This window comes from Pistacia vera, unplaced genomic scaffold (assembly GCF_008641045.1).
Source record: "Pistacia vera cultivar Batoury unplaced genomic scaffold, PisVer_v2 Contig603, whole genome shotgun sequence".
Taxonomy (NCBI): Eukaryota; Viridiplantae; Streptophyta; class Magnoliopsida; order Sapindales; family Anacardiaceae; genus Pistacia; species Pistacia vera.
Window position 1 is genome coordinate 410509 of NW_022196450.1, and position 8150 is coordinate 418658.

Here is an 8150-nt window from a genome sequence, read left to right on the forward strand (position 1 = left end):
GGAGGTGATAGTTGTCGATGCTTGAATAGCTTCACCATCTGCCTACGTTCACAATCCTGCATAGAAATGACAACCAAAAAAGAAAAGAACCACAATTATGTTAATTATTTCAAGTCGTGGTAATATAAATTATCCAGAGTGTTCATGTCTAAGAGTTAAGAGCAAATGATCTCATTCCATAAGACAACCCCAAAGCTAACTATATAATTGTTCAACCCATCCAAAACAAAGATGAACAAAAAAAACTCAAGTTGTTAGTTTGATTTTTTTGGTTTAACTCACTCCAGCATCAGACTAGTAATTTATCTGACTCAAAGTCTTTTGGTTTCGTTGACAATTGACTGCTTAAAGCTATACAAAGACAACAATCAATTAAAGCTCATGAAAAGTTAGCATATTACCATGGAATTTTTGGGGAAGAAATCCAGTGAAAAGTGGCTTTAAAACTATAAAATTCCAAATGAAATTAACTGAATCTTATGACAATAATGATATAAGGAGTCTTTAAGAGAGCTTTTTCCATAATCTACAGGAAGCATAATACTCGTTAAATAAAGTAAAATTGACCACTGCGTGTCAAGGCACAATCATGGCATGCTTGTTTTGCTAAGATTTCATTTGAAGCAATTTTATTTAAGGTGTCTAAAAGAAAGTCTTCCGATAAGAAGTTTTCAAAACACTCGAAAAGAAAACATACAGTAAACATTAAATCAGGACTTCATTGAGACACCAAATATACCTCAACCATTCATTTTGGAACTTAACAATCCATTGGCTTTATGGCATAAGCAACCAAGCTAGTTAAACCAGTTGCAAAACTACATGCATAACCAAAACAAAGTAGATGACTTGTAAAAAAAGTATTAAAGATTAATTAGTAAGTCTATTACCTAAACATATTCAGGTGAGAAAGGTTTTTTCTGGATTCATTCTCCTCAATTTCAAGTACGTATATGCAAAGCCATTGATCACGCGTTGTGACAGATCAACTTCATTAACCCAGAGACATGAACAATAAATTGGACATGGTGTATGAGCCCGGACAATAAAAGAAGCTTCAGGAACATCTGCAAAGCACCTCATTCGTGGAATCAGAACCAGATATTCATGGGACATCATATAAAAGAAATGAGAAATCCAAAACAGGAGAAAGGCATCAGGACTCACAACTAGGAAGCGAGATTATTTGGATCAGAAGGGTCAAACTGGTGAAGGCCATCAGACTGGTAAAATAAATCTGTTCATCAATGGCCGTCGTGTGGTTATACTGTTCAGAAATTATTTCGGAGTGCCTCTTACATACACAATGGCGAACTCAATGATTTGAAATGGCATACTCTGACCTTTTCTCCACAAAAAGAATTCAATTATAAGCATTGGATCAGCCTGAAGTCGCAGCTTACTGTCAAGCCAAATCGAATACCTAAACATAAATAATATGAAAGATAGCAAATCAAGGATGGTGCAAGAACTAGGAGGTTAAAAGTGGCTAATGCACCAGACAAACCAATCTTACTAGAAGAAGGAAAAGAGACGATGCGGTAAAAGTTTTGGACTTTTCCAGTTTTCCGCATGTCCTTATATGGTAAGTTCTTAAACAAACAACAATTCCCACAAAACCGATATGTCCTTCGTCATCAGGAATGTTACCCTCTGAAGACAGTGTTAATAGGTTTGCTCATCCACAAAACATGACAAAACAAAATTTTTCTTGGAAAATTCACTAATCTGAAAACAATGAAGAATAAAAAGTTAGGGAGAAACAAAGTGATGTATATCATTGGCAGGATAGAAAGAAATATAATATACAAAAACTCATATCTATAAACAAAAGCAATTCAAGGTGTGCTGTGTTTCTCGGCATATGACCTTTCACATTTGTATTGTATGATGTAATACCTAAAGACTCTTTACTATATGTATCTGAAGAGAGGAGAAGACAATTAATATTAGGCAGACTCAATCACTTAAGGGTGCATTAAAAAAAAAAAAAGAAGTCTATATAATCATAAAATCCAACTAAACATAGTCCTCAGGAGAGCCTAACGCATGATCTGATAAGCGCACTTTCTATCGAAATGTAATCCTCGAAAGACAATTAAGTAATGCATAGTGCACATGCTTTATCAGCACAAAAAAGTACTCTATTTGAGCTTTTAATTATAATAAAGGCAGGACAGATATAACTATGATGTCATAAAGCAAACAAATTTGCAATATCGAATAAGAATCAGGGACATAAGATACATATAAATCAAACTACACATTCACACTTTGATACATTAAAAAAGGGTACCCAGCAGTGGACAATCAATACAGAATTCCATCTTGCGTGCTTCAGAAGAACTCCTTAAGTAGAGAGTGACAATAAAAAGACCATGATTTGAAGAATTGAATATTGGTCTGAATTATTGTTCATAATCTAAGCTACTTTACTCTCTCTGTTTTAAACAGGAGGAATGAATATGTCACATAAAAAAAAATTACGCTTCTCTTGAAATAGCTATATTGAGAGTAAACTTGACATTCAATTTACGGAAGAACACAAGATATTAACTAGAAGCAGTTAACAATCACTTCTTGGACATGATAAAAAGAAAAGATTAAAGAATCTTAGTTACCATTCCGGAGGTAGGCCTCCTCAGAAAATCAGAGCTCCCCAAAGATGCAGAAGATACCACAACCTCCAAGATATATTCATGTATGTCCTATCCTTTTCATCAAATTAAAGTAGTGCTTGGAAATTGAGGCGGTCCTTTAACAAATCCACAATGAAGAGTTGATTTCCGCATGTTAGTTTTTTGATAATGCGGTTGTGCAAAGAAAAGAGAAAAATGGAATGAACAACTGGATAACTTTTTCATTAGACAGAAGTCTGCATATAACATACTTTCACTTACTGTTTCAACAACTGTCAGAAACTTTTACTTAATCTCAGCTAAACCACTCAAGTCTAACAACCTCATTACAATAAGTTGAGCCAACAATTACAAAGATTAACATTAAAAAATACAGTAGAGCTAAAACTATGAACCGTGAAGCAACCCCATGCACGTCCATGCACAGCAAAAAGGTATTTTTCAATTTTCATACATTCGGCAAACCAAACTTCCAGCACAGCATCAACCTTCAACACTCCACCTTGGTGCTTTGGCTGGAAAACCAAGTTTTAGCCTCAAGGCTTCAAACTTGGATTTGCATAATGCCTTTGTCATGATGTCTGCAACTTGGTCTTCCCCTCTGCAGTGAACTAAGTTCACTTCTCTACACTGTTCAGCTTCCCTAACAGCATGATACTTAATCTTAATATGCTTAGTTCTGCCGTGGCGTACAGGATTCTTTGCCATTGCTACGAGACTGGTTATCACATAGGATCAACGTAGGACCACCCTGCACTGGTGCAAATCATCCAACATCTTCCTCAGCCACACAGCCTGGTTCACTGCTGCTGCAGCAAGAGACATATTCAGCTTCAGCAGTTAGACTGTGCCACAGTCTCTTGCTTCCTAATAGCCAAATGATTGCACCCTTATTTAGATAAAACACATAACCAGAGGTGCTTATTGCATCATCCAGGGATCCACCCCAATCACGTCAGTGTACCCATCAGCTTCAGACTTTCAGATTTCCTAAACCAGATGCCTAACATGCTGGTTCCTTTCACAACCTCAGCACACGTTTGGCAGCTTTAAAATGTAATTCACTGGATTGCTCATAAACCTTGAGAGGTAAACTTGCTGTGAACATAAGATCAGGTCTGGTGGCTGTATTAATCAGCAGACTTCCCATAAGCTTCTGTATTTCCTTCATAACCCTCTTGCACCATCTGTTTTGCTTAATTTCAGGTTGGGAACCAGAGGAGTATTCACTGGTTTGCAATTCTCCATTCCAAACCTTAAGAGAAGCTCGGTTGCATACCTTTGTTGACACACAAAAATCTCACCAGCAGCCTGAGTTATCTCCATGCCAAGAAAGTACTTCATCAATCCCAAACTTGTCATTTCAAATTCAGCTTGCATATCCAACTTGAACTGGTCCAATTCATCAGGATTACTCCCTGTCACCAACAAGTCATCAACATAGAGGGAAAACCACAGCCACTCCTTTCTCAGTTTTCCTAATGTAGAGAGTGTGTTCATTAGGACTTCTAGTGTATCCAAGGCTGGCACAAATGGTCATTTATTCGACTATATACCAGGCTTTAGGGGCCGCTTCAAGCCATACAAGGCCTTCCTCAGTAGGTACACATAGTCCTCTTTCCTTCAACCTTGTAGCCTTCGGGTTGCTCAACATACAGCTCTTCTGAAATCCATCCATTCAGGAATGCTGACTTGACATCCAACTGGAAAATTTTCCAGTTGAACTGAGCTGCAAGAGCCAACAACAGCTGATTGTGTCTTGCTAGCAACCGGGGCAAAAGTTTCTGAAAAATCCATGCCTGGTTGCTGTGCAAAACCCTTCACCACTCTTGCTTTATGCTTGTAAATTGAGCCATCAGGGTTGATTTTCAATTTGAAAATCCATTAACCTAAATGACTTTTTCTTTTTCAGGTCTTGGTACCAATTTCCAGGTTTGATTTTTATTGATCATGCTCAGTCTTCCTGCATTGCAGCCCTCCACAATTCAGATTTTGCAGCATCAAAATAGCATCTTGGTTCCACCACTACCACATTGCACCTTCATACACTCCGTCAGAGTTTTGTTCCTCTAACAGCATGATCATCTTCCTCATCTGAATCTGCCTCTTGAATCAGTCCCTCATTTCTCTCATTCTGACTTGATTCAGCTTGTACATCAACCCTTTTTTCTTCCCAATTCCAGACTCCACATTCATCAACCTTTATGTCTCTTGTGATTACAATCCTTTTGGATTCAGGAACATAAACTCTATAAGCTTTAAAGTTGCTGTTGTAGCCTATAAATATCCCAATTTCTGCCTTGTCATCCAACTTGGACCTTTTGCTGGCTGGGATCATCACATAGGCTATGTTTCCAAATTCTTTCAGGTTCCCTACTGCTGGCTTGACTCCACTCCATGCCTCAATTGGTGTTTGATGTTTGACTGCCCTGGTGGGTAGCCTATTCAGCAGGAAAACTGCTATATTAACAACTTCTGCCCAGAACACTTTAGGGAGGTTTTTTCCAACCATCATACACCTGGCCATTTCCATAATGGTTCGGTTTCTTCTTTCACAAACACCATTCTGTTGAGGGGTGTTTGGTGCTATGAACTGCTGCTTTATTCTAGCTAGGCTGCAGACTGTCTTGAACTCATTTGAAGTGTACTCTGTTCCATTGTCTGTCCTTACTGCTTTGATCAAGGTTCCAGCTTCATTCTCCACCAGCAACTTAAATTGTTTGAACACAGCAGCCACTTCATTTTTCTGCTTTAAGAAATAAACCCAAGCCACCCTTGAGAAATCATCAATGAATAGTATAAAGTACTTGCTGCCATTTAAAGATTCTGTCTTCATTGGGCCACACACATCCGAGTGGATCAATGGCAGCTTGTGACTTGCTCTCCAGGCTTGATCCGAAGGGAATGATGGCCTGTTGAGTTTGCCAAGCTGGCAGGTTGTGTACAAAGTCCTTTTCTCTTCTATCTCAGGCAGGTCTAATACCAAGTCCCTTGACTTTAGCTCTTTAATTCCAAGGTAATGAAAATGTCCAAGTCTTCTATGCCATAGCTCAGACTCTTCAACCTTGGTGATTAATGCTGAGTTTTCTGGTTTTTTCCATTCCAGAGGAAAACTTTTGCCCAGCATCTTAACACTCAATAACTCATTTCCCTCACTATCCTTTATAATGCATGAATGGTTTTGGAAATGCAAGGTATAATTTTTCTCTAACATTTGACCTACACTTAACAAGTTTTGTGCAATTTTAGGTACAAATAGAACATTAGATATAACCTTAGTTCCTGCCTGAGTTTGGACTGCCACATCTCCAATCCCTCTTGCTTCTACATAGTCACCATTTCCAATCTTAACCTTGGAGATGTATGTCCTGTCCAACCTAACAAAATTCTCCATATTTGCTGCCATGTGGTTAGTGCATCCGCTGTCTATCAGCCAAACATCTCTGTAGGTCGACATTGAGTAGCATGAAGCTACAAACAGCTATTCTGATTCACTGGTCTGCTGCTGTTCATCTGCACTTTGTGCTTGCTATGGTGGTTGTGCAGCCTTGTTCCTGCACATCTTCTCAATGTGGTCGAATTGCTTGCATCCCCTGCATTGAATCCCAGGCCTGAACTAGCACTTGCTGTCCAGATGTCCCTTCTTTTTGCAGTGGGAACATGGAGGATAATTTCTTCCTCCACTCTGCCTTCCCCACTGACCACCAGCCTTCTCTTTTCCTCTCTTATCTCCAGCATATTTTCTATTACTTCCCTGCATATTCACTCCCTTTTGAACAGCCAGCATAGCACCTTCATTTGAATCATCTTGCCTCATTAACCTTCTTTGTTCTTGGGCCTGCAGGGCATGAACCAATTGAGTGAGGCTGATTTGGGAGAGATCCTTTGAATCTTCTAAGGATGATATCTTGGACTCAAATCTTTCCGGAAGGCTGACTAACACTTTCTCAACTATCATCTTGTCACTCATCTTAACTCCCAATAATCTGATTTTGTTCACCACACTCATGAGTCTATCTACATACTCTTTAACCTTCTCTACCTCCTGCATTCTCATCATTTCAAACTCCCTACGCAGGTTCATGACTTGCATGTTACGGGTTGTATCACTTCCCATGAACTCCTCTCTCAATCTATCCCAAGCTTCCTTTGCAGTTTCACATGCCATTATCCTTGTAAATACAATGTCTGTTACTACAGAATGTATGTGAGAAAGAGCTCTTGGAGCTTTGGACATTTCCTCCTCATACATCCTCATTTGATTCAAGGTTGGGTTTGGACCAAGTTGCGATGGCTGTTTCTCCTCTTCCACATACTGCCACAGCCCTTGTCCTCTTAGGTAGGCTTTCATTCTAACAGCCCATATGTGATACTGGTCTCCATTGAACACTAGAGGTGAGAGAGAAGCTGATTGAGTAGCCATGTTGAAACTGGTTACAGTTTTTTGGAAAAATTGTTCTTGCAGAAGGTCGAAGTTTGATGGTGATTTTGAATGAGTTGAGTGAATTTGTTAGATGATGGTTGGTTAATGAAGCTCTGATACCATGTTAGTTTTTTGATAATGCCGGTTGTGCAAAGAAAAGAGAAAAATGGAATGAACAACTGGATTACTTTTTCATTAGACAGAAGTCTGCATATAACATACTTTCACTTACTGTTTCAACAACTGTCAGAAACTTTTACTTAATCTCAGCTAAACCACTCAAGTCTAACAACCTCATTACAAATAAGTTGAGCCAACAATTACAAAGATTAACATTAAAAAATACAATAGAGCTAAAACTACTGAACCGTAAAGCAACCCCATGCACGTCCATGGACAACAAAAAGTTATTTTTTCAGATTTTCATACATTCGGCAAACCAAACTTCCAGCACAGCATCAACCTTCAACACCGCATAGAAGGATTTTTCTCTTTCCTGAAGACTTTGATGTCCTCCAAATCTAGGTTCAAAAAAGTTGGTTGTAGAAGGTTTATCTTCCTTCTCAATGTAGTCTAGCGAAAATCTAGAGAAATTCATAAAATCCTTGAGCTCAACAATCTCAGTAACTGACTCTGAGAATCCGATTGTGCAAGGAAGATATGAAAGATTAATGGGGGGGAAAGAGCAGAAGAATGGTGTCAAACAGCCAGAAAAGCTTCCAGAATTTACTACTGTAAAGCTATCAGAAGAATAAGCTTGCAATTCTATACCTCAGTCAAAATACATTTAAAGATAAAGGAAAGTTTTGCTTACAAAAATTAATAAAAATGTTCAGATCTCTGATATCAAGCATCATTGTGCAAGATGAACATAAGGGGAAAATGCCCTATGTTCAATCACTGATAGCAAATGAATAAAAACATATTCAAGATTGAAGCCTCTACAACATGTGGAATATATTTGGTCCAAAAGAAGATTAAAACGTCAGCTCCAAAATCAGTGATTTGTAAGATTTTAGAAGAATATAATGAAGCAAAAACCAATGATAATATTTGTTTTTTTTTTTTTTTTTTTTTTTTTTTTTTTT

The 8150-nt window shown here is 38.2% G+C and overlaps 1 pseudogene; it reads right to left on the bottom strand.

The window, feature by feature from the left end:
• Positions 1–900: 900 nt before the first annotated feature.
• The window catches only part of LOC116110484, a 9742-nt pseudogene continuing 2492 nt past the window's right edge, over positions 901–8150 (bottom strand).